The sequence below is a fragment of the Herpailurus yagouaroundi genome, unplaced genomic scaffold, assembly GCF_014898765.1.
Source record: "Herpailurus yagouaroundi ecotype Mexico unplaced genomic scaffold, PumYag 28, whole genome shotgun sequence".
Lineage (NCBI taxonomy): Eukaryota > Metazoa > Chordata > Mammalia > Carnivora > Felidae > Herpailurus > Herpailurus yagouaroundi.
The window spans coordinates 20638751-20666288 of record NW_024412376.1 but is presented as its reverse complement, the minus strand read 5'-3'; the positions used below and the strand labels follow the sequence as shown (position 1 = coordinate 20666288).

General features: G+C 38.3%; 1 long non-coding RNA gene across 1 annotated transcript in view; it reads left to right on the top strand.

The window, feature by feature from the left end:
- LOC121027361 (uncharacterized) overlaps positions 1-27538 on the top strand; it is a 147263-nt gene that overhangs the window by 13519 nt on the left and 106206 nt on the right. The window contains exon 2 of the long non-coding RNA XR_005788680.1: positions 1755-1872. This is a non-coding gene — a long non-coding RNA (uncharacterized LOC121027361). The remainder of the gene's footprint in view (positions 1-1754; positions 1873-27538) is intronic.

Sequence of the window (27538 nt, the reverse complement as noted above, 5' to 3'; positions counted from 1 at the left end):
TCATTTTAAATGGACATAAAACCCACCTTGAGTGATTGAGATGGAGATGAAATGAGGTGAATAAAAGTGCCAAGGTGTTCAAGCACTAGTAGGTATTAGTATCGGTGAGCAGATCTCTGACAAAAACAATATTTAGATCCAAATTGTAAGCTCCAACTTAAAGCTAGCAAAAGGAAACAGAGCATGAATATTCTAAAAATCATTTATGTTTGATGTAGAATGCATTGTATATCTTTCCTCAAGCTGATTTACCTTGCTCATTACCTGCCACTCTGGCTAGTATGGGACTAGCTTCTTTCTCAGCCACTGCTGATAGCTTGTTTGGTAGGGATGGTGGCCTGCAAAGTATTTTGAATAGTTTGGGAATAAATGTGTTCAGGGAATTCAGCTACAGTGAGAGTGAGCCCCAAATTGATTATCTATAAAGAAGAAATCTTTTGGAAGTTTTTTTTTTCTTCTTTAGATGTTCATTCCTTACTCTTAGTCTTTTTCTCACTTGTCTTGTGCTCTGTAATCTTGTCAGGACTAAAACAAGTTTTCTTCCCCTGACTGCTCACAAATTGCAATACAATTGTGTCTCTTTGATGTTATACAGCATGTTGTATCCTCTCCCATAGGCACCGGAAGATTCTGTTTTCTCAAATTTCACTTTATCTCTTCTATAATATCCAGGAGAAAAATGAAACCACAGCAAAGTGTTCTCATTGATCAAGAATCCTTTTAATGACTACCCTTTTGCTTCTTGGCAGTGTGATCTCTTGGCTCTGTGACCCTTAGGGTTTAGATCATCATTGTCCAAACCAAAGTAACACTCTGCAGTGCTTTAGAAATTGAAAGGCACCTCATTTGTTTTGGTTCTACAAAATGCCCTTTCATATTAATAAGCAACAAACAAACACATAGAACCTGGAAGGTTGCCTTCAGCACCCATTGCTTGCTTCCTACCCTATAATCCTGGGGTTGTAAATTCTGTACAATACACTTGAGACACCCTATAAACCGCAGTGATTACGATAGAACACCTCTCCTCTATCACTGGATTGGTAAACAGCTACACCCCAAATAAATTAGTTTTAAGTCTGTATAGCCCTTCAAGCTCATGTTGAATAAGTAATTCACACAAAAATGACAAGCAGTGGCTGTTACATCATCTTAGAATGCAAATAAGTGGCTTGTGTGAATGTGAACGGGAACAATTACTGCCGCCTTATGTGGTAACATACTTTAAGCTGAAGGGAGCCAGGGAACTTGTGCTGCCACCTCCCTGTGACCAGATACTGATACCCTTTTTCAAGCATCATCCTCAAGAGAGCCTTGTGGAGAAAAATGTAAGGCCTTTCATCGATCGAGTCTTTGAATTCTCTCTGTGATGAGGCCACTACCTTCTATTTTATAGTAGTTATTTAGAAAGAAAAGTCTTGTTTTTAAAGTAGATCTAGAAAATGAGCATCCTGTTTAAAACTCAGATGCCCTATTTGTAAACGATCTTGTCTACACCAGAGTGTGGAGAGAATGGCTTTCCCCCATTAGGCCTGCCAGGCAAAGCCTTGTTAATGGCTCATAGTTGGGCCTGGATCACACAGAGATAGGATTTTGACCTGGAGTTGGACTCATCAGTTACTACGTGGTTTACAAAGAAGAAGTCATCTTCTGTAATGGATATGTCTTTAGCCCTTTACAGGAAAAATTAAATGCCTTAATTCTTACAGAAGGTATATTATTTCTATTACATGTCATTTCATTCTCCTATGAAGTAGGTATCATCTCTGTTTTCACGGATGAAGAAATGGAGGCCAAAAGTCAATAACCTGTCCAGTTTCACACAGCTGATCAGTGGAAAGACTGGAGTTTGAATTCTGATCTGTTTGACAGGTAAGCCCAGGTTCTTTCCTCTGGGAAAGGTCGTTTGTGTGAAGTTCAGGGCGAATAGGAAATTAATAAATTATTGTCTCCATCATCAAAAAAAACTTACACTCTCGTTGGTGAAATAAGACGTACAAACAAGTTACAGAGAGAAGAGATTAAATAAGTTTAATTGCATGCAAAAATGTCAGTCAACTGCTTTAAACTACGTACTTCACTTGGCAGGCCATCCTGCCCTGCCATGCAATATAGTTTGTCCTGTAGAGCAGAGAACTGGCAAACTACAGCCTGGGGCCAGATCTAGCCATGCTCATTTGTTTATGTACCATCCATGGCTGCTTTTTTGTTACACTGGAGGGGTGAGTCACTGCACCCAAGATCGTATGGCTCATAAAGTGGAAAATATTTACTATCTGGCCCTTTACAGAAAACATTTACCGATCTCTGGTGTAAAGTACAAAAATGCACAAATAGCAGTAATGAACACATAACAAATGAATATAGCAGAATAAGCCATCTGCTAGAATGAATGTCTTCAGTTTACACCTTCACAGGAAGAATTAAATGCCTTAGTTTTTACAAAAGATATATTATTTACATTACATGTTATTAAAATTATAAATACATAGATATTTTAAGACTGGCAAAAATATATGGGTTCTGGATTGGTTTACCGATTGATTGATTGATTCATTCATTTATAGCTATTTCAAGTAGTAAGTTTTGTTGAAAAACTAAAACCAAAAATGAACAGGAGAAATGATAGCATGCCTCACTCAAAACATGTATAATTTTGATGAAACTAGTAGCCAAGTGCAAAATGAAGCAGGATGTTAACCCTGATGACTAGAGTTCACATCTATTTATTTTACGTATGGGGAAATATTTTACATGTAGATTGCATTCTCTTGGCTCTATAAACAACATCCTTAATTACCTGAAGGCTTTGAATTCTTCAGCCTGGTGACTGTTTTTCAAATTTCATGTAATGATTAGTCAGAGTGGAAAAACAGGAAATAGGGCAACAGTGTGACACAGAGGAAGTGGCTCAGGGAGCCTGGAGTTCTAATATTGGCTATGCAACTCACTGGCTAAACCAGACATTTAATCTCTCTCTGCCCTTATTTCCTAAAACCTGCACATGGAGACACACAGCTTGTGTGTATGGGAGTAGGTCCTCCAAACTTTATTCCTACCCACCTTCTGTCAGAAAACCTATTGTACCCCTCCCCATATCCTTGGGATCCTTAACAGCAGAATGAACCCAAGTGAGTTATTAATTTCAGTATCTGTTTAGAGACTGTTCTAAAAGCATTCCAGCTTCTTCCTGGCTGTAAAGGGAGGTATTTTAGGGGGTTGGTTGGGATGAACCAGGAAAGAGGGAGGCCATGGGGTGTTAAGAACTAAACTCTTCACTGTGTGAACATCTGTTGTTCCCCGTAAGCCTGGTTAGGGAAGAAATGGGAAGGGAACCTTCACTCTGATCTGGAGAACTTCTAAACTCTCCATTTCCAGAAGTGTCTGCTCCATTCAGATGACCAATCAGGGCCTGGCTTGAGTATCCAAATCACTCAGTATGGCCTAATCCAACTTCTACCAGATATGACTGGTCAACCTGAGGCCCTTGGCCTTCACCTGTAAGCTGCCTGCTCCAATGAGTTTGGAAACTTAGTTCCTTGGAATCTGTGAATACCTAGCTCGAGAACTCCCTTCTTAAGTACAATGGTCACTGTTCTTTGTCTCTAGTGTTGAGCTGGGCTCTTAGATTTCCTTTTAGGGCTGTTTTCTAAATCCCCAACAGGGTTTCTGGTCCTGACTTTTTCTTAGCACTAGGGGAAACTGGCCTCATTTGGCTAGTCCTTGTGAAGTCTGGTGGGCTTTCAGTTCTCTTTCAGGACAATTCTTCATATGAGAGAGAGAAAACCTAGTGTATTTTCCATAAGGGATTATTTGGGAGTTGTTAGTTTAATGTTTTTCAGTTCGTATATATCATAGACTTTATTAACTGCTTATATTATCTGTTGCTGAGGGAGGTATATAAAATTTCTATGAGACTGTAGATATGTCAATTTCTCTTTGTAATTCTGTCAACATTTTGCTTTGAAAAAATTGAAGGTACAATTTGGATGCACACAGGTTCGGGATTGTTATATCTCCTGCTGAAATTTTCCTTTTTATTAATCTTTAGTTTCCTACCATTTGTTTTGGCCCCAAAGTCTATGTTGCTTAACACTTGCCTGGTATATCTACTTTTTACCCCCCACTTAGTCGTGATTCACTTTATTTTGCTGGTATAAAAAACATGGGCTTTGCCACAGCAAAATTTGGAGTTCTCTGCAATGACACTAAGTGTGGATTTTAATTTAATTTTAAATTTAATTTTAATTTTTTTAACATTTATTTATTATTGAGAAACAGAGCATGGGAGGGGCAGAGAGAAGGGGAGACACAGAATCCAAGGCAGGCTCCAGGCTCTGAGCTGTCAGCACAGAGCCCAATGCAGGGCTCGAACCCACAGACCGTGAGATCATGACCCAAGCCGAAGTTGGACACCCAATCTACTGAGCTACCCAGGTGCCCCAACACTAAGTGTAGGTTTTAAAGATGATCAGGGAACTGATCAGAAGGCTGATCTTCCAGAGGTCAGAGTGAGAAAGCTGTGTCTTGGAGATGGCATTAAATGTGGCTTCAGCCAAGCTACCCAGGGTGGTGGCAAAGTACCTTTGATTAGTAGCAGCCTGGTGGGCAAAGGAACAGAGACATTGTCATAATGGGAAGAAAGGATCAGATGCACAAGCACAGAGTTAGAGTGCCTAGCCACCTTGCAAGGAGAGAATAGGATTTGCTGATTTGTTTCCCTAGTGGTCTTGTCTCAGATAATGGATGCCTTGTCCAGATGATGACACTGTGTAAAGCAGTTGCTACCTCCTTGGAGCATTTGACATCTATATCAATGAGTCATTATGGTTCCCAGTAGCCAAGGATACCTTGGAATTGGGCTTACATGTCACCCCTTTATGTCTCTGAAAGAGTGCTATCTTTAGTATCTCATTCTCCAGAAATGACCCCAGAAGGAAGTCAAGGAAGGAAAAGAAAGAGATCTGCTCCAAGAACTTCATCATGTCCTCAACCAGATGGCCCAGTTTGTTGTCCAAGACCAGTTCCTGTCCCTATCCTTTTCCTCTCTGCCCATCCTAAGCACCAGTATCATCTGCAGTCTTTAGCCTTTAGTCATTTCTCAGAGAAGCCATAGTGTACCTTTTCTATTCATTTATTTCCACTTTTCTATATTCATATGTTTCCAATGTGTTTTAGCTTATAGCTGATTTTAAAAGTTTGATATAAAACTATCCTCTTCTGAACTATCAAACTTATCCATTCATATTTATTATGACTATTAATACACATGATTTTATTTATTCTACCTCCCGTTTGTTTTTATTTTACCATTCCTTTTTTTTTTTTGGCTGCTTTTTATTTCTCCTTCCTTACTTCTCTTTATCACTTCTTTTCCCTATTACAGTTTTGCTATATGTTTTATCTCTATTTTTGTATTAAACTTTAGAAGTTTAACGTGTGTGATTGACTTAACAAAGACCAAAGCGATATCTCTACCTTTTATGAGAACTTTAATTCTACTTTCCCTACTTCATTTTCAATATTATTTCCCCTCCCCCATCCCCAGTGTTTTAGGTCTACCTTACTTGTAACCCGTCTTTAATGTTGTTTTTCTGTTTTTTGTTTGTTTGTTTTTAATTTTTTTTTCAACGTTTTATTTATTTTTGGGACAGAGAGAGACAGAGCATGAACGGGGGAGGGGCAGAGAGAGAGGGAGACACAGAATCGGAAACAGGCTCCAGGCTCTGAGCCATCAGCCCAGAGCCCCACGCGGGGTTCGAACTCACGGACCGCGAGATCGTGACCTGGCTGAAGTCGGACGCTTAACCGACTGCGCCACCCAGGCGCCCCGTGTTTGTTTGTTTTTAAAGAATATACTTATCTAAATTTACCTTATGTTTACCAGTGACATGGCTCACTTTTCCTTCAGCTTATTCCTTCCTTCTTGGTCCAATTTTCTTTATCTTTTAATTCTTTCCATAAAGATCTGTAAATGATAATTTTTTTGAAATTTGTTTTTCTGAGTTGCACTCTAATTCTTCAATCATAGCTTAGCTGGGACTAGAACTTTAGGACTTTGAAGGCATTAGGAATGTTGCTATTGGGAAGTAAATGTCATAGCTTTGCGGGTAATTTGTCTTTCACTCTGTTTTTGTTACTTTTATGGTTTGCTCTATCTGTGATATACTGTGGTGTCACTACCATTTTTCCAAGTGTGGGTTTACTTCTATTTATCCTGTTCTGTGCTCAGAGAGCCCTTTAAATCTGAGGATTTAACATCTTTCTTCCATCTTGAGTCCTGTTTCTTCTGAAACTCAAAGTTAAAAATCTCTCTCCCTGTCTCTCTTTGTATACGTGGGTGGGTGTGCCTTTCAGTTGTATAGTCTACAGTTATTAAACTCTTTTCATACTTTTTACAATTTCATTTTTTGTGTTGATTTCTAGTATTTCTTCAGATCTGTCTGAGCTGCTTAACCTCTCCATTAATGTCAGCGATTATATTTTTGCAAATCAAGCACTAAATAAATGTTAGCTATTTTTATCCTTCCTTTATTAACTTCTAACATACTTATTGTGTAGTGTGTAGGTTGTTCTACTGTCGTGGGTTCTTGGATGTGTTCATTTTCCTGTGGTTGCATTGGCTGACTTTCCCGTAGGGTGGATTGTTTCTTTGTGAAGTTTGTAATTTTTTAATGATTGGCTCATTTTTAGCTGTTTGTTTTTTTTAATTTATTTTTTATTTATTTATTTTTTCAACGTTTATTTATTTTTTGGGACAGAGAGAGACAGAGCATGAACGGGGGAGGGGCAGAGAGAGAGGGAGACACAGAATCGGAAACAGGCTCCAGGCTCCGAGCCATCAGCCCAGAGCCTGACGCGGGGCTCGAACTCACGGACCGCGAGATCGTGACCTGACTGAAGTCGGACGCTTAACCGACTGCGCCACCCAGGCGCCCCAGCTGTTTGTTTTTAAAGTGGGAAACTCAAGTGTTTTTTTGGGTTCATGTCTATTGGTTCTGCTCAGGTTATCACTGGTTTGAGGTAGATTTTTACATTAAATTCTCAACTCTGGAATTTAGACCTGCCCATGGTGCAAGGCTGAAGTTTTTTCCAGGACCCTTTTTTGTATGTATGTATGTATGTATGTATGTATGTATGTATGTATGTGTTTATTTCGCATGTGTGTGTGTACCCAGAATTAAAGATTTTGTGGGATTTGGAGTCCTTTACTCTCTATGTCTGCATGGTAAACTTTCAGTTTGCGGCCAACTGTTCATTTGGCCTTTTCTCACAATTCAAACAAACAAAACTCGTTCCTTATCTTATTTATCCTGAGGATGGTAATGAATTGGCCCAGGAGCTATCGAAAAAATAAAAACCAAACCAAACCAAAGCAAAACACAAACTGACTACTATAGGACTGATGTAAATAATAGACTTTCTTGTATGAGATACTTAGCTAAGCCTTATATTCATTAACAGTGAAAATGGAGTTAAATTTTTATTTATATAAATTTGGAGCTTTGAGGTAGTGAGAATAATCTGAAATGATAGGCTTGCTAAAAATACCTGGCATTGTGACTTATTTAGATTTTTTTTTCTTACTGCTGTCAATAATTAGGTGGCTGTTTCTTAACCTTTCTTAGCGACAGAAAAGTACACTTACATGCAAAGATTTCTATAAATTTTCAGGGAGTCCATGGACCTCTTGGAGCCCACACAAAGACAACAGGTAAAGACTCTTTGAATCATGTGGCATTTGAGTTAGAGTTAAAATAAATTCATCATATTTGAACACCCTTAGAGTTTCTGAGGGGCTTCCATTCAGGGCACCCATCTTCTCCACCCAGTTTCCCAACGATTTCATAATAAAAAAATAATGTGTAAAGTCTAGGGGCACCTGGGTGGCTCAGTCAGTTAAGCATCTGACTTTGGCTCAGATCATGATCTCATGGTTTGTGGGTTTGAGCCCTGCATTGGGCTCTGTACTGACAGCTTGGAGTCTGAAGCCTGCTTCAGATTCTCTCTCTCTCTCTGCCCTTCCCCTGCTTGTGCTGTCTTCTCTATCTCTCTCAAGAATGAGTTATCAATAAAAAAATGTGTAAAGTCTAAAATAATCCTCCTTATTTTGAATAAAGGTTAGGTTGGAAGATATGGACTAATAGGGTGCCAAGTGTTTGTCCTAACGGAACACCAGGATTAGCCTGATTTATCCACCTGTACCCGTCTGGACAGGGTTGATGTCTCTGCCTGGGAAGTACTAAGTACCAAGTACTTAGGGTAAGTATTAAGGCAGGGAAGCACTAATAAGTAGGAAGGCAGGGAAGATCAGAAGAATAGTCCTGTTTTCAGAGAAGGAAAGGAGTGGAGCTCAGCTATAGATCAGGTATATTTTCCAAATTTACCAATGACAGAGAAAATAAATGATAGAGAGAACCTTGGGGAGAATCCTTCCAGGTGGAGACCAGGAGAGGGCATATTATTTCCCCTCAGCAGCGCTGACTGTAAATGACAGGTGCTAAAGTATATGTAAGGGGGACTAGACAGCTTAAAAACCTGCTATGAAAAATCCTCAACAGGAGTGATTTATACTCCATTTTGCCTCCCCAAAATGGATGGTGCTGGCTGTGCAGCTCTACAGTCCAACAGGCACATGGGGAGGCTGATTATGAAACGTATGTCCCTGAAGTCACTTTGTCTCCTTGGCAATACGTTCTGCGGCCACAGCTCAGAACACAAACTTCCCAGGTCTGTTGTCCTTATGATGAGAAATTGCGTGCAATTTACCGAATACCTGGAAGGGATACTCTTCTTTATTCCCCAAGTTTACATTTTTAAGGAGTTTACAGTAGGATTCCAGGGGCTGATAAAAATCACAGAAAGGTCAAATCTGTCTATCTTAGCACATTATCCTTTTAGTTGGATGCTAATGAGGTGAACCCATTGCTTTCTAAATTTTATTTTATTTTAGATTTTTTCAAGTTTATTTATTTATTTTTTTTGGGGGGGGGGAAGAAGGGGAGGGACAGAAAGAGAGGGAGAGGGAGAGAATCCCAAGAGTCTCTGCATGGTCACCACAGAGCCCGATGTGGGGCTTGAACTCACCAACTGTGAGATCATGACCTGAGCCAAAATCAAGAGTCGAACGCTTAACCAAGTGAGCCTCCCAGGTGGCCCATAAAAAATTTATTAATTAAAAAAAACTTCTTCTTATTCACTTTCCTGAAATTTTAATTTTTTCCTCATGATATTTGGCTTATACTCCTTTAAGCCACAAACCTGTGACCACTTTACACTACTTCTCACTGTCCCCTGCCTTAGGTCCTTTATAAACTTCAGTCCCTTTCTCCTCTTTGATTCTCTCTCATCTTTCTCATTTAGTGACTCATTTCATTATGTCCCTAAAGGCCTGTGAAAGAGGTCATGTATCTATTAAGAACCCTTTAACACATGGTATGGCTGGTGTGGATCTGAAATCTTTGGCTCTGATGTCACTTACGTTAGCATTACTGGGGCCCAAACAGCTCTGCTACCTTTGGAAGGACTCAGGGCTTTTACAAACCAGGACCACAGAGCACAGCCTTGAGTCCCTCTGTCAAGACCCCTTCCACTCATGCTCAGTAGTAAGCACCGAGTTGTTAGGGTTAATACTTGTTTAGAAGGAAACTGAAATGGCGTTTCCTGGATTCCAAGTCCCTCTTTTGGTTTCATTCCTGACAGAACTCCAATTTTTCTCAGACTTCTAGCTTGCTCCCTAAAGCAATATAGGAACTGGGTGCAAGAGGCAAATGTGAAGTGTAAGTTTTGAGGTATTTCACTCTATAGTTTTCAGTTGAGTCTTAACTTTATTTTATAGATGAGGAACCTGAGGCTTAAAAAAAGTGGAGGAGCCTGGATTTGAATCTAGAACTATCTGACACTGAAGCCAGTTCTTTGCACTGTTCTATGTTGCCCTCTTATTTTAATCTTTCATGATTTTTTGAGGTTGGGTCTCTGTTTATCTTCACATCATGTCAGTCAAGACAGGTTGTAAGAACTGCATTACATCATACCCATATATATATTTTTAAGTTTATTTATTTTGACAGAGAGAGGGAGGAAGAGGGAGAGAGTGCACATAAGTGGGGGAGGGGCAGAGAGACAGGGAGAGAGACCATCCCAAGCAGTCTCTGCACTGCTGGCATGGAGCCCCTGATGCAGATCTCGAATCCACAAACTGCGAGATCATAACCTGAGCCAAAGTCAAGAGTTGGATGCTTAACCAACTGAACCACCGAGGCCCCCCTGTACCCATATTTTTATCTAAATAAACCATGCGGGAACTATTTCCTACCTAATTTCAAGTCTGTTCAACCCATCTCACAAAGACTTGTTCGCTGGCTTTCAGAATCTGGAGAGGAAGCACAATTTTTGGTTTTGATTTTGTAGAAAGGACAGATTTATGTTTATTTAGTTTCCATAATCCTATTTGGGCAATTACAATATAAAAATTATATATATATATAATGATTTATCATACATTCTCAATGTAAAGAATTGAAACAGCATGAGACATTTAGAGTAAAATATCAAAGTCTCCATTTATCATCAGTGCATTAGGTTTTATACCTATTTCCAGATGTAACCACTGAAAGCAGTAAGGTATTTATTGTTCCATGGGGCACCTGGGTGGCTCGGTTGGTTAAGCTCTGACTTTGGCTCAAGTCATAAACTCTGGGTTCATGAGTTTGAGCCCCACGTCTGGATCTGTGCTGATAGCTCGGAGCCTGGAGCCTGATTCAGATTCTGTGTCTTTCTCTCTCTCTGCCCCTCCCCTGCTTGTACTCTCTCTCTCTCTCTCTCAAAAGTAAATAAACAACAACAACAAAAAGGTATTTACTGTTCAGCACTTTATATTAGCTTTATGTGCATATACACACATATACACTGTATTTATTCATTGTTTAAGGTGAAGTTAGATTATGCTTATTGTTTTGGATTTGCTTTTTTCACTTAATAATAAGTCTTGAAGATGTTTGCATGTCATTTCAAATAGATCTACCTCATTCTTTAAAAAAAATTTTGTTTTAAGTTTATTTATGTATTTTGAAAGAGACAGAGACAGTGTGAGCGGGGGAGAGGTAGAGAGAGAGGGAGAGAGAGAGAATCCCAAGCAGACTCTTCACTTGCAGTGAGTTCAATATGGGGCTCAAGCTCATGAAACTGGGAGATCATGACCTGAGCTGAAGCTGAGAGTCAGATGTTTAACAGATTGTGCCAAACAGGCACCCCTACCTCATTCTTCTTAATGGCAAAATAGTATCCCATTCCTTATTAATACTAAAATTTCCTAAGGTGTGTTCTATGGTAAAAAATAATTGGGAAATACAAGATCAAATGCAGTTAACTAGAGTTCTTTACTATAGGCTACCAGAACCTTAAGTGTGGTAATGTGCATGGTAAATCTCCAAGAGGGTTTATCTGGATGGAGTGTTTATCAAACTTAATTTGTTTGTCAAACTTTAATTTATTTGCGTTAAAAGCTTCTTCAGGGTAGATACTGCTTGCATGGATGAGGCAAATCTAGGAGGTTAGGCTAAACTTAAGATGCCAGATTTTAGCTGACTGGACCCCAGGGGTGCAGTCAACAGGATATAATTTAACAGGAATTAAATGTTGCACACTAGTTTCAAATATCAGCAGCAGAAGTATAAAATGAGGATTAATGGTTTCTAGAAAAAGAAAGCCTTTACAATTGTATATGAATGCAAGTTCAATATGAACTATCAAGGTGATGTGACTGCTTAAAAAGCTAATCAAAATTTAAGGTGCATAACTGGAATTACGGTGTTCAGATCAGCCAACGTAATTATTTCACCATACTCCTGTTGGTCCAGCTTTGACACCTCAGCTTCTCATAGGGAAAGCTCCACCTCTTAGCACCAAGAGCCAATAAAATACCCTTGCCCTTAACTATGAATCATCCTTGGAGAAGGAAAGAAGAGGGCAGAAAGAACAGATAGGAGCCTGCAGATAATTTAGAAACCCAAAACCATACTTTACACAGACATTTTAGTTTGAAAGGGTTTTCTCTTACTTCTCTTAATTCAATGCTGTAGATATTATTTCCTTCATTTTACAGATGAAGAAATGAGCTTCAGCCACAGCTAAGTCTTTTTTTTTTAAGTTTATTTATTTATTTTGAAAGAGAGAGAGAGAAGGGGAGGGGCAGAGAGAGAGGGAGAAAGAATCCCAAACAGGCTCCCATTGCTGTCAGCTCAGAGCCCGACATGGGGTTGGATCCCACAAATGGTGAGATCATGACCTGAGCGGAAATTGAGAGTCTGATGTTCAACCGACTGAGCCCCCCCAGGTGCCCCAGCCAGAGCAAGCTCTTGACCTTACTTCCTTTGATGCCAAGTTTAGGTTTCTTTTCTTTTCTTTTTTTTTTTTTTTTATTTATATATGAAATTTATTGTCAAATTGGTTTCCATACAACACCCAGTGCTCATCCCAAAAGGTGCCCTCCTCAATACCCATCACCCACCCTCTCCTCCCTCCCACCCCCCTAGGTTTTTTTCAACTATACCCCCATCATGTTTGTATATGTGTATTTTTAAGCTTTCCTTCCTGATTATCAAATGCTTCCCAACTTCACTGTCTGAATTTTTGCCACTCTCCCAGAATACTATGGATAACAATTATGTTCATTCAAACAAAACTAATCTGATTTCTGACTACTCACCCACTCTACACATTTTTTTAATGTAAATGATGAACTGGTCACTGACAACTGGATTTGAATCTACTTTTCTAATTTATTCTTCCACTTCAATTTGGTCTCAGCTCTTTGCCCCTCAGATGGGGATTTGTTGCTATCCATTATTTCCAGACCTTGCCTTCAGAAACATCCCTATCACTTAACAAAAAGTCACTCAATTACTTAGTTGAGGTGGCTGAATGCTTATTTTTCTGTATCTTCCTAGCTAAGAGTAGTCAACATTAAATTTTCTGGAGTGGTCTTTGGTGGTATCCACTAAATCATTAATGGCATAAACAAAAAAATAATAACACTAAAAATTAAATATCAAAGTAATGATGAGTAAATTTTAAAACATTCTACTACCAGTAGATAAAACCTGTTTCTCCACAAGATACTGCTGTTTTATGATTATTAAAATGTTGGTACAATCCCAAGATTGTTCTTCTTCCCTTTTTGAAATCAGTTTAATGGAAAACACACAAATTTATGGTTCATAAAAATTTCAAAAAAATATAATTTCCGAAAGTAGATAAAAAACTTTCTTTTATTTTCCTGCATCAACAATTTACATTTTTTAAATCAAAGTTTACAATATATGTTCTAAACAGATATACTGGTTCTTCAACTGTGCAAAAACATTTTATTCCACATATCACCTGAAAGAAGGGTTAATAATTGAACTTTTTTGTAAACTTCATGGAACTGAATTTTAAACCTCAGAAACATATAGAAGATTTTTTGAGAAACATTTAATTATATTGAAAACAAAAGAATATTGGAAGATCATGGAAACAGATTGAAAACTGACTTCTTTCTTCTTTTACAAAGTGTCCATATAGCTCTAGTGCTTGTGACTGGCATTGACATAATTGATGTACCAAATCACCTTTAAAATATTTACCCAAACATTTTGGGTACCTTACATAAAATCTCTCAGTCAAACAATGTAAGCCCATAATTTGCTATTAAATGTAACTGTATGCTAGGTGCTGTGGGGGAAGCAGGAAGCTTAAGGTGATGTCCCAGAGCATGAGAAACTTCTAATCTAGTTGAAGAGGTAAGGCCATGCCTGGCAACAAAGTTGGAACTCATTACATAATTGTTAATCAAACCAAAGAATTTTTCCCCATCCATCAAGGAAGCGACTCATGTAGTGCAGACATTAAATGAGAAGGAAAAGTAAGTTTGTGTAGAAGGTGAATTTTGAGCAGGGCTTTGAAGAATGGGGAGGGTGGCAACAGCTAGAGAAGATTATGGAAGTCCTAACAAGGAAGTGAGAATGGCCAGAAGAAGAAAAGGGAAGAAAGAGATACTACATATTTGTAATATCCTGGACTCTGTTTATTGTCTCATTGAATCCATACAGCAGCCTATGAAAGGAATAATGTTTGCCCATTTTTCATCTTCAAAATGAAAGAGCAATTTTGGGTCACCATCAGTTTATCCTATTTGCTAAGCAGCACACCTTCCTCATCTATATAAATCTTTTTCATATTTCATAAATGTCATTGAGTTTGGCCCTTTGTTAACTTGACTTATGAGGTCTTGGTTTCCTCATGGCAATTATTTCCAAATTTATGAATGAACAGTCTTGTCATTGTGGACCTGTGCCTAAGTAATTATAAAAATGTGGTTTTTTGGCCTCTGCTGGAAACCCTTACCTTCCTGTGACTTGGCACATGCCCTCTTCCTGAAAAGAGAGATATTTCACCAGTCCTCAAATCAGCTCTGGCATTAATGGAAGTGCAGAATAGCTTTCAGTAATTAGTTAGAACCATAAGTTTTGTTTAGCTCACATAGATAACTCTGAATTGGCTGTATTATATAGAGATGGATGCCACAGAAATTTGCACGATATAGGTAGACTTCATTGAGAGAGTAGAGTCCTAATGTCCCTTCTTTACTGTCTATCTTAACCACCTTCATTTTGTTTCAAGCTTGCTTAGTGACTCCTGCTATGGGAACCAAAGGCCTCTAATGGGAATTCAGGTTATACTCTGCTCTAAATTTCTTTTCTTTTAATGACTTCTCTATGGGACTTTCAAAAATTCATCTTCATTATTACCAGGAGGGGCATTCTGCATTAGTCGATGATTATTTGTCTATCATCAGAGTTCATACACTTTTAGCTACATTTTACAAAATTACCTAATTTTATGCTGTGGCATAAAAATGCTGTCAAATAATTCTTTGAAGTGATATTTTTATAAATTTATTTTAGAAAATTTTAATGTTTATTTATTTTTGAAAGGGAGGGTAGGTGCAGAGAAAGGGAGACACAGAATCTAAAGCAGGCTCCAAGCTGTCAGCACCGAGCCTGACATGGGGCTTGAACCCACGAAACATGGGATCATGACCTGACCCGAAGTCAGACACTTAACCGAAGTGATTCTTTTAAATGATAACAATATAATTAATTTCATTTCAGAAAAAAACTTCTGTTGACAATTTATTACTATAAAAATATTGTGGACAGAACAGAGAAAGTATAAAAGACCCTGAAATCTGGTGCATATTCTTTCATAATTTTTCATGCAAATAACAAAAATGTACACATAAATGGGATTATATTTTCTGTAATTTGCATGTGGTCTCTCAATAAGCCATCATAGACATATTTCTATAACAATACATAATGATTTATTTTATGCATTTGAATGCTGCATAATATTTTATTGTATGTATCACAATTTAATCCTATTGACAGAAAAGTTGGTTGTTTCTAAGTTTTCACTTTTTAAAAAAAATTTTAATATTTTGTTTATTTTTGAGAGCCAAACAGTGCAAGTTGGGGAGGGGCAGAGGGAGAGGCAGACACAGAATCCTAAGCAGGATTCTCTCTGAGCTGTCAGCACAGAGCCCAAAGTGGGCCTCGAACCCACAGACCATGAGATCATGACCTGAGCTGAAGTTGGACACTTAACCGACTGAGCCACCCAGGTCCCCCTAAGTTTTCACTTTTTTAAAAAAAGGTGTCATAAATATTATTTTATATACACATGTTTCATCTATGTATTTACACTTATCCTTCAGATAAATTCCCAGAAATTGAGTTTATGGATTTAAGGATATTCAAATTAACACTTTGATAGTGCTAATTTGCTCTCTAGAAATTTTATGCCAATTTATATTCTAACATTATGTAAGTGTATCTATTTCCAAACACTCTTTAGCACTTGACATTAAAGTTTGTCAAAATAATTGGCAGAAACTTATACCTTGGTTTTGTTTTCATTTGTATTTGGTTCTTATTGATGTTGGGCATATTTTTGTTTGATTGATGTCCATTTGTATTTCTTTTATGAATTGCATATCTACATTTCCCCCCACTGCTTTAATAGAGGTGTTTACCGTTTTCTTATTTTTAAGACCTCATTGTATATTATGGCTCTTAAGTCATTGCCATAATGTTGCAAATATTTTCTTTACATTTTCATTTGTCAATTTTGTTATTAAAATATGGCAATTTTTACATTTAATTTTCAATATATGTGGGATTTATTTTGATGCAGTAAAAGAATCTAACCTATTCCAACCCCCCCCCCCCAAATGGCTCAGTTTCCCAGCATCATTTATTGAATGATTCATTATGGTGGATTGATTGCAATAATGGCCCCAATTTTTTCACTCCTCCTTGATTCAAGCATTTTTTAAAAGTTTATTTATTTATTTTTAGAGAGCAAGAGAGAAAGTGTGTGCAAGTAGGAGAGGGGAAGAGAGAGAGGGAGAGAGACAATCCCAAGCAGGCTCCATGCTATCAGGGCAGAGCCTGACATGGAGCTTGACCTCATGAACCATGAGATCATGACCTGAGCCAAAATCAAGAGTCTGATGCTTATTGGACTGAGCCACCCAGGCACCCCTCCCTGTATCCAAGCCCTCCTCTACTGACTTCGAGCTTAGACATATGACTTGCTTGCCCAATGAAACAATAGCAATGCAAGCTGAGACTTGAAAAATGCTTGTGTATTGAGGCTTACTTGTTTGCTGTTCTTAGAACTCTTATGTTATATAAAGCAGCCCAGGTTAGCTTGCTGGATGATAAGAGACATGTGGCCTAATCTCCCCTGTCACTCTCAGTGAATCATAAGATATATGAATGAGACCAGTCAAAACCAGTCATCTCCATCTAGCCCATCGGCTGACCACAGACCCAGGAGCATGCTCAGCTAAGATCAGCCAAGCCTGGCCTAGACCTAAAGAACCACTTAGCTTACTCCAGCACAAACTGCCAAACTACAAAATTATGAAGTAAATAAATGGTTCCTATTTTAATCTGTTGCACTTTTGGGTGATGTGTTTCTCAGTGAAAGGTAACTGGTACATACATCCGTCTTCCCCATACTGATTTAAATACCACACCTTTCATGCTCGAAATTCCCATTTCCATACGTGTTTGTTTCTGAGCTCCTATTCTGTTTCTTTGATCTATTTGCTTCTTCCCCTGGTAATTTCACACTTTAAAACTTATTGTAGCTTTGGGGCACCTGGGTGGCTCAGTTGGTTAAGCGTCCGACTTCGGCTCAGGTTATGATCTCGCCGTCCATGAGTTCGGGACTCACATCGGGCTCTGTGCTGACAGTTCAGAGCCTGGAGCCTGTTTCAGATTCTGTGTCTCCCTCTCTCTCTGCCCCTACCCCGCTCATGCTCTGTCTCTCTGTCTCTGAAAAATGAATAAACCTTAAAAAAAATTTTTTTTTAATTATTGTAGCTTTATGGCATATTTTACTATTTGGTGGGTTCATTTATCACCCACTACCATGATTATTCCTTTTTATTTAGAGGAAACTTGTCAAATTATCAAAAAAAAAAAAGTCTTGTTAGGATTTTATTTTAATTGCATTAATTTTTTTGGAATATTTTGAATTTTAGTGCAGAAATTTGTGAAGTTTCTTACCCACTTTTATGTTATTTAGCAACATTTAACATTTTTCTTCGTAATATTGTATCAGTCAGGGTTTAACCTGAGTAGTAGAGCCAGGAGGAAGTATATATTAAAAGATTTATTGCAAAAAGTTGGTTTATGCAATTGTGAAGCCTAGCTAGTCCAGTCCAAATCTGTCAGGCCATCAAGAGGGGCAGGACAGGCTGGGACTCCGGGGCCTAGGCTGAAACAGCTATTCACAGATAGAGTTCCTTCTTTGGCAAGACTCAGCTCTGCCTTTTAAGGCCTTAAATGGATTGAATGAACCCACTCAGGTTATCTAAAATAATCTCCTTTACTTAAAAGTCAGCTGAATATGGACTTTTAGTCATGTTTACAAATGCCTTCAAAGTAACGCCTAGATTAGTGTTTGATTCAATACTAGGGATATTAATTTAGTCAGGATGACACATAAGAAACACCATAACATTTATATTTTGTGTTTTCTCATTTTAGGCTTTTCATTATATTTTATGTTCATTTTCAACAGAAAAACAAGTTATTTAAAAAATGTTTTTCTTGTGCCTTGTACCCATAAGATTTTTATTGTGTTTATTAGTTTTTTTCTGTTTTCAAACACAAATGTTTTCACTTGCAATATTTTTGTTTTTACAATATTTTCCTGCTTTACTTCATTGGTTAGAACTTTGAGAAAAGTCTTTTTTTTTAGTTTATTTATTTATTTTGAGAGATAGATAGAAGAGAGAGAGAGAGTCAGCAGTGGAGGAGCAGAGAGAGAGGGAGAAAGAATCCCAACAGGCTCTGCACTGTTAGTGCAGAGCCCAACACGGGGCTTGAACTCATGAACTGTGAAATCATGACCTGAGCTGAAGTCAAGAATCTGATGCTCAACCAACTAAGCCACCCAGGCTCCTCTTGAGAAAGATCTTGAAGGATAAAATAAGAAGACTTCTGCTTCTATGGACCTTGAAGGTATTATACTAAGAGGAATAATCAGGCAGAGAAAGATAATCGTATGATCTCACTTCTATGTGGAATCTAAAAAACAAACAAACAAACAACAAACAAACAAACCCAAACTCATAGAAAAAGAGCATATTTGTGGTTATCAGAGGTGGGGGATGGGGATGAGAGTAGTCAAAGGTACAAACTTCTAGTTATAAGTTCTAATGGTGCAACATACAACACGATGACTATAGTTAACGCTGCTAGATGGTATATTTGAAAGTTGCTAAGAGACTAGATCAGAGAGTTCTTATCACAAGAAAAAAAAACCCCATTTTTTCTTTTCTTTCTTTTGTATCTATATGAGATGATGGATGTTAACTAAACTTCTTGCAATAATCATTTCACAATATGTGTAAGTCAAGTCATTGTGCTCTTTACCTTAAACTTACATTATATACCAATTACATATACGATGATCTGACTTAGGATTTTTCTACTTTGCCATGGTGCAAAAGCAATATGCATTTAGTAGAAACTGTACTTTGAATTTTGAATTTTGATCTTTTCCGTGGGTTAGCAATATGTGGTATGATATCGTGATGCTGGACAGTGGCAGCAGGCCACAGCTCCCAGTCAGCCACAGGATCACAAGGGTAAACAACTGATATACTTACAATCATTCTATACTCGTACTACCATTCTTTTTTTCACTCTCAGTGCAGGTGTTCAATATATTATGTGAGCTTTTCAACACCTTATTATCAAATAGGCTTTGTATCAGATGATTTTGCCCAACTGTAGGCTAAGGTAAATGTTCTGAGCATGTCCAAGGTAGTCTAGGTTAACCTATGATGTTCAGTAGGTTAGGTGTATTAAATGCATTTTGATTTAAGATTGTTTTCAATTTACGATAAGTTCATTGGGATGTAACCCCATCATAAGTTGAGAAAGGTTTTATCTCAATAATACTGGGGGAAAAAAAGAAAAATGACTAGTACCACTGTTCCTGATAGAATGACCCAAGGGACAGTACTATCAAGTAAATTTGAATTTTTTAGTTCAATAAAAGGCTCTGACCATAGAATAAGGGTGGGGCGGGGGTGGGGGGGAAAGACTCTGCTTGTAGGAGTTTCAGACTGGGTCATTTAGATTAATCCTTTTTTTGGAGCCAGATAACAAAATTTGTGTAAAATGTAAAAAACTTCTTAAAAGACTCGAACAGCTAAGAAGATGGTAAGGGATTACAGGAAAATAAGCTAGAATTTGAGCCAGGTGTTCAGGTCCACTTTTGCCCAGAGAGTGTTTCCTGCTCAGGAAGAGACAGCAGAGATGAGCTGTTTTTCAGGAGCTCCATAGGGCTAAAATTGTAATCCAGGGCCTCCCAAGAGTAGATGCCTTGGTAATGCATTCTTCATTTGGGGCTGGCCTCTCAAATACTGGCCTGTTGGAGTAAAGAGAATCAGAATCTAGTTCTTGCATAGACGTCGTCCCAGATATCTGCAATCTTAGTGGCCACTAAAATTCCAAGCCTATATATATATATATGTATGTATACATACATATATATATCTCACATCTTCCTTATCCATTAAACCGTTGATGGACATTTAGGTTCTTTCCATAATTTGGCTATTGTTGCTAATTCTGCTATAAACATGGGGGTACATGTGCTCCTTTGAATCTGTATTTTGATATCCTTTGGGTAAATACCTAGTAGCGCAATTGTTGGGTTGTAGGGTAGTTCTATTTTGAACTTTTTGAGGAACCTCCATACTGTTTTCCACAGTGGTTGCACCAGTTTGCATTCTCACCAACAGTGTAAGAGGGTTCCCCTTTCTCCATATCCTCACCAACATCTGTTGTTTCCTGCATTGTTAAATTTAGCCATTCTGACAGGTGTGGGGTGGTATCTCATCATGGTTTTGATTTGTATTTCCCTGCTGATGAGTAATGTTGAGCATCTTTTCATATGTCTGTTAGCTATCTGTATGTCTTCTTTGGAAAAATGCTTATTCATGTCTTCTGCCCATTTCTTAACTGGATTGTTTATTTTGGGGTGCTGAATTTGATAAGTTCTTTATAGATTTTGTGTACTAGTCCTTTCTTAGTTATGTCATTTAGAAATATCTTCTCCCATTCCATAGGTTGCCTTTTAGTTTTGTTGATTGTTTCCTTCACTATGCAGAAGGTTTTTTATCTTGGCAAAGTTCTCAACATTTATTTATTTTTGGGACAGAGAGAGACAGAGCATGAACGGGGGAGAGGCAGAGAGAGAGGGAGACACAGAATCGGAAACAGGCTCCAGGCTTCGAGCCATCAGCCCAGAGCCCGACGCGGGGCCCGAACTCCCGGACCGCGAGATCGTGACCTGGCTGAAGTCGGACGCTTAACCGACTGCGCCACCCAGGCGCCCCTATCTTGGCAAAGTTCTAATTGTTCATTTTTGCTTTTGTTTCCCTTGCCTCTGGAGACATGTCTAGTAAAAGTTGCTGATGGCCAATGTCAAGAGGTTGCTGCCTGTGTTCTCCTCTGGGATTTTGATGGTTTTCTGTCTCACCCTTAGGTCTTTTGTCTGTTTTGAATTTATTTTTGTGTATGGCGTAAGAAAATGGTTCAATTTCATTCTTCTGCATGTAGCTTTCCAGTTTTCCCATTATCATTTGTTGAAGAGACTTTTTCCCATTGAATATTCTTTCCTGCTTTGTTGCAGATTACTTGACTATATAGTTGTGGGTCCATTTCTGGGTTTTCTACTCTGTTCCATTGATCTATGTGTCTGTTTTTGTGCCAGTACCATACCGTCTTGATGATTACAACTTTGTAATACAGCTTAAAGTCAGGAATTGTGATGCCTCCAGCTTTGCTTTTCTTTTTTTCAAGATTGCTTTGGCTGGTTGAGGTCTTTTGTGGTTCCATACACATTTGGGGATGGTTTGTTCTAACACTGAAAAAGGCTGTTAGTATTTTGATAAGGATTGCATTTAAATGTGTAGATTGCTTTGGTTAGTAGAGACACTTTAACAATATTTGTTCTTCCAATCCATGAGCATGGAATGTTTCCATTTCTTTGTATCATCTTCAATTTCTTTCATAAGTTTTCTACAATTTACAGAGTACAGATCTTTTACCACTTTGGTTAGCATCATTCCTAGGTATCATGGTTTTGGTATAATTGTAAATGGGATTGATTCCTTGATTTTTTTCTTCTGCTGCTTCATGATTGGTATTAGAAATGCAACAGATTTCTATACATTGATTTTATATCCTGAAACTTTGCTGAATTCATGTATTAGATCTAGCAACTTTTTGGTGGAGTTTTGGGTTTTCTGTATAGAGTATCATGTCATCTGTGAATAGTGAAAATTTGACTTCTTCCTTGCTGATTTGGATGATTTTATTTCTTTTTGTTGTATGATTGCTGAAGCTAGCACTACCAATATTATGTGAAGCTAGGACTTCCAGTGGTGAGAGTGGACATACCTGTTCCTGACCATAGAGGAAAAACTCTCAGTTTTTCCTCATTGAGGAGGATATTAGCTATGGGTCTTTCATATACAGCCTTTATGATATTGAGGGATGTTCCATTAATTCCTACTTTGTTGAAGGTTTTTATCAAGAATGGATACTGCATTTTGTCAAATACTTTTTCTGCAACTATTGAGAGGATATGATTCTTATTCTTTCTTTTATTAATGTGGTGTATCATGTTGATTGATTTGCCAATATTGAACCAGCCCTGTAGCTCAGGAGTAAATCCCATTTGATTATGGTGAATAATTCTTTTATTGTAGTGCTGAATTTGTTTTGCTACTATCTTGTTGAGAATTTTTGCATCCATGTTCATCAGGAATATTGGCCTATAATTCTTTTTAGTGGAGTCTTTGGTTTTAAATCAAGGTAATTCTGTCCTCATAGAATGAGTTTGGAAGTTTTCCTTCAATTTCTATTTTTTGGAACAGTTTAAGAAGAATAGGTATTAACTCTTCTTTAAAGGTTTGGTAGAATTTCCTTGGGAAGCCATCTGGCCCTGGACTTTTGTTTGTTGGGAGATTTGTGACTAGTGATTCGATTTCTTTTTTTTAAATTAATTTCTTTTTTAATTTACATCCATGTTAGTTAGCATATTGTGCAACAATGATTTCAGGAGTAGGTTCCTTAATGCCCCTTACCCATTTAGCCCATCCCCCCTCCCACAATCCCTCCAGCAACCCTGGTTTGCTCTGTTTGTTCTCTATATTTAAGAGTCTCTGTTTGTTCTCTCTGTTTGTTCTCTATATTTAAGAGTCTCTTATGTTTTGTCCGCCTCCCTGTTTTTATATTATTTTTGCTTCCCTTCCCTTATGTTCATCTGTTTTGTATCTTAATGTCCTCATTTGGGTGAAGTCTTATGATATTTGTCTTTCTCTGAATGACTGATTTTGCTTAGCATAATATGCTCTAGTTCCATCCACATAATGGCAAATGGCAAGATTTCATTCTTTTTGGTTGCTGAGTAATGCTCCATTGTATATATATATATACCACATCTTCTTTACCCATTCATCCATTGATGGACATTTGGGCTCTTTCCATACTTTGACTATTGTTGATAGTGCCTCTATAAACATTGGGGTGCACCAATCTATCCCTTGGATAAATACCTAGTAGTGCAATTGCTGGGTCATAGGGTAGTTATATTTTTAATTTTTTGAGGAACTTCATACTGTTTTCCAGAGTGGCTGCACCAGTTTGCATTCCCACCAGCAGTGCAAAAGAGATCCTCTTTCTCTACATCCTCACCAACATCTGTTGTTGCCTGAGTTGTCAATGTTAGCCATTGTGACAGGTGTGAGGTGGTATCTCATTGTGGTTTTGATTTGTATTTCCCTGATTATGAGTGTTGTGGAGCATTTTTTCATTTGTCGGTTGGCCATCTGGATGTCCATTGGAGATGGAGAAGTGTCTATTCTTGTCTTTTACTCATTTCTTCACTGGATGATTTGTTTTTTGGGTGTTGAGTTTAATAAGTTCTCTATAGATTTTGGATACTAACCCTTTGCATTTGGATATAACCCTTTATCGTTATACTAATGATATGTCGTTTGCAAATGTCTTCCTTCACTGTGTAGAAGGTTTATATTTTGATGAGGGATAATAGTTTATTTTTGCTTTTGTTTCCCTTGCCTCTGGAGACATGTTGAGTAATAAGTTGGTGTGGCTGAGGTCAAAGAGGTTTTTGCCTGCTTTCTCCTCTAGGATTTTGATGGCTTCTCCTCTTATGTTTAGGTCTTTGATCTATTTTGAGTTTATTTTTGTGTATGGTGTAAGAAAGTGGTCCAGGTTCATTTTTCTGCATGTTGCTGTCCAGTTTTCCCAACACCATTTGCTGAAGAGACTGTCTTTATTCCATTGGATATTCTTTCCTTCTTTGTCAAAGATTAGTTGGCCATACATTTGTGAGTCCATTTCTGGGTTCTTTATTCTGTTCTATTGATATGAATGTCTGTTTTTATCACAGTACCATACTGTCTTGATGATTAGAGCTTTGTGGTACAGCTTGAAGTCCAACTGATTCGATTTCTTTGCAGGTTATTGTTCCGTGTCCTTGTTGATTTTCTACTTAGATGATCTGTCAATTGATGTAAGTGGGATGTGAAAGTCCCCTACTATTATTGTATTGTTATCAATGAGTTTCTTTGTGTTCATTATTAATGGATTTATATATTTGGGTGTTTCAAGTTGGGTGCATAAATATTTCAATTGTTAGATCTTCTTTTGGATAGACTCCTTTATTATTATAGTACCCTTTTTCATCTGTTGTTACAGTCTGGTTTAAAATCTAGTTTTTCTGATATAAGTATGGCTACTCCAGCTTCCTTTTGATGTTCATCAGCATGATAGGTAGTTCTCCATCTCTTCACTTTCAATCTGCAGGTGTCTTTAGGTCTAAAATGAGTCTCTTGTAAGCAGCATATAGATGAATCTTGTTCTTTTTATCCATTCTGATACCTCGGTATTTTGATTGGAGCATTTAGTCCATTTACATTCAGAGTGGGTTATTCATAGATATTAATTTAGTGCCATTGTATTACCTATAAAGCCATTGTTTCTGGAGATTTTCTCTGTTCCATTCTAGTCTTTGTTGTTTTTAGATCTTTCTTTTCAACAAAAAGAGTCCCCTTTAATGTTTCTTTCAAGACTGGTTTAATGGTCATGAACTCCTTTAGTTTTTACTTGTCTGGGAAACTACTTCTATTCTGGATGAAAGCCATGCTGGATAAAGTATTCTTGGCATATTTTTCTCATTTAGCACATTGAATATATCTCGCCACTCCCTTCTGGCCTGCCAAGTTTCTGTGAGGAGGTCTACTGCTAACCTTATTTGTCTTTTCTTGTAAGTTAGGGATTTTTCCCCCTTACTGCATTCAGGATTCTTTTCTTATCTCTGTATTTTGCAAATTTTACTGTGATATGTCTTTGTATTGGCCTGGTTTTGTTGATTTTTATTTATTTATTTCTTTATTTTTAGAGATTTTTAAAAGATGTTATTTATTTATTTATTTATTTATTTAGAGAGGGAGAGAAGGAGAGAGAAAGCAGGGGAAGGGTAAAGAGAGAGGGGGAGAGAGAGAGAATCCTAAGCAGGCTTCACGCTGTCAACACAGAGCCTGATGTGGAGCTTGAACCCACAAACTGTGAGATGATGACCTAAGCTGAAATCAAGAGTCAAACCCTTAACCGACTAAGCCACCCAGGCACCCCTGTTTTGTTGATTTTGATGAGAGTTCTCTCTGCCTCCTGGAATTGGATATCTGTCCCCAGATTAGGGAAGTTTTCAGCTATAATTTGCTCAAATAAACCTTTGTTTATATCCCTCACTTCTTCTGGGGCTCCTATGATACAAACATTATTATGCTTTATGGAATTGCTGACTTCCCTAAGTCTACATTCATTATCCAATTATTTTTCCTGCTTTCTTCTTTTTAGCTTCATTATTTTCCAGAATTATGTCTTCTATATCACCGATTCATTCCACTACTTCTTCCATCCTTGTGGTCATTACATCTAGTTGATCTCACATCTCAGTTATAGCATTTTTTAGTTCAGCCTGATTAATTCTGAGGTCTTTTTTCTCTGCATTAAGGAACTCCCTGGTGTTTTCTATGCTTTTCTCAAGCCCATCTAGTATACTTAATATTGTTGTTTTAAGTTCTGGATCAGGCATATTACTTATATCTGTTTCCATTGGATCTCTGGCTGTGGCCTTTTCTTGTTCTTTCTTTTGGGATGAATTCCTCCTTAGCATTTTTTCTAGGTCTCTGTCTTCTGTGTGTTAGGAAAGCCTATTATATTCCTGCTCCTGGGTGGAATGGCTTTATTAATAAGAGGTCATACACTGTTCAGAGCCTGGCGCTACAGGAACTGCTTCTGGTATATGCTGTGTGCACTGTGCTCCTATGTTTTGGCTGCCCTTTCCCTCAGGTCAGTCCTGTGCAGAGTTTCTCCTTGCCTGCAGTGGGGAGTGTTTGGACCTAGTCCAGTGCATGTGCACTGGTCTGCTTGTTAAAATAAGCCTGATCCAATTTCCCCTAAGCTGAAGTTTTGCAGCACTCTATGGTCTATATATTTGGTGCATGTGGGGGATTGTGCTGGTCTTCTGAGGGAGAGATCCTCTGCTCTTGTTCTCAGGCACACTTGCCATAGTTCAGAAGCACCTGTAGAGTGCAGGGGGGCAGGGCTTGATGTAAGCAGCTCAAGCGTCACCTGTGGGTGCTGTGTTGTTCACTGAAATATGTTGGTACCAATGGGCAGGGGAGAAAAATGATGCCATCCCACTCCCTCATTCCCAGAGAAGGGAGTTTGTGCCCACCACTGTCCAGTAATCCGTCAAAGAAGAGCGAGAAATTTTCCCTCATTTGTACCAGGCATCCATCAGATCCCTGCCTTCACTGTCAGGCTGTCTGCTTGCTCAGCAGTGCAGTGCCCTTGTATTTTATATTAGTTACACTGGCTAAATTTCAAAACTCCAAATTTTAGGGACCTGGCATGGCATGGACCTTCACTAATCCCTCTGGGGGAGGGTCTCACTGCATGGGGTTCATGCCAGTTTTTTCCAGAAGGGCAGTTGCACAAATGTGCACAGCTGCTTGGAATTTATAGTAGAGCACAGCAAGAAGTTGGCATCCAGGTAGCTGCCCTCAGCATGTGTCTGCCCTTTGCTAAGGAAATGGGCATTGCATGGTTCCCTCTGGCTCTTTTGTTCCCTGAGTTGCAGTGCCACCGCTCCCAAGTGCATTCCAAGAAGGGGAACTGCCTTTCCCAGTGCAACCCAGAGGGTCCTCAAACCACATTCCCATGCATCTGCTCTACTCCACAGGAGCACCACTACACCTGCCAGGCTCCACACCTGCCACAGTGCAGACATCTACAACTTTAGTCTGTGAGCTCCACTGGTTGTAAAAACTCATGATAATCAGCCCCTTTTGTTTTGCCAGTCAATGGTTTTGGGGAAGTGTTTTTCTTGTGCAATCCCCTGTATACTGCCTGCTCTCTCCCTCTCACTCTCCTCCAGCTCCCCTCTATAGCACCCACCATTCTTTTTTCCCCTAGATCACGTCTCCACACCTTCTACCTTCCATGATGTGGCCTCTTTTCTGCCTCTAGTTTTGTAGTTTGTTCTCTCATACCTCAGATGGATTTCTTGGGTGTTCAGAATGATTTGATATTTATCCAGTTGTGTTAGAGGGACAAGACTCCACACCTTCCTTCCTCCCTTCCTACCCTAAGATTATTTTTTAAAATCCCTATTATCCTCTTCTGTCATTTCATTTTTTGATGTTTAAGTTGATAGTCTGTTTAGAATTTATTTTGAAGTAAAGAGGAAGTAATCTAATTATTTCCCCGAGATGGCTATAATAACTTGTAAAACATGACTTAATGAATCTTTTATCTCAACTGATTTGAAATACTGCTTTTCATTCCCATTTTTATTTTGATCTATG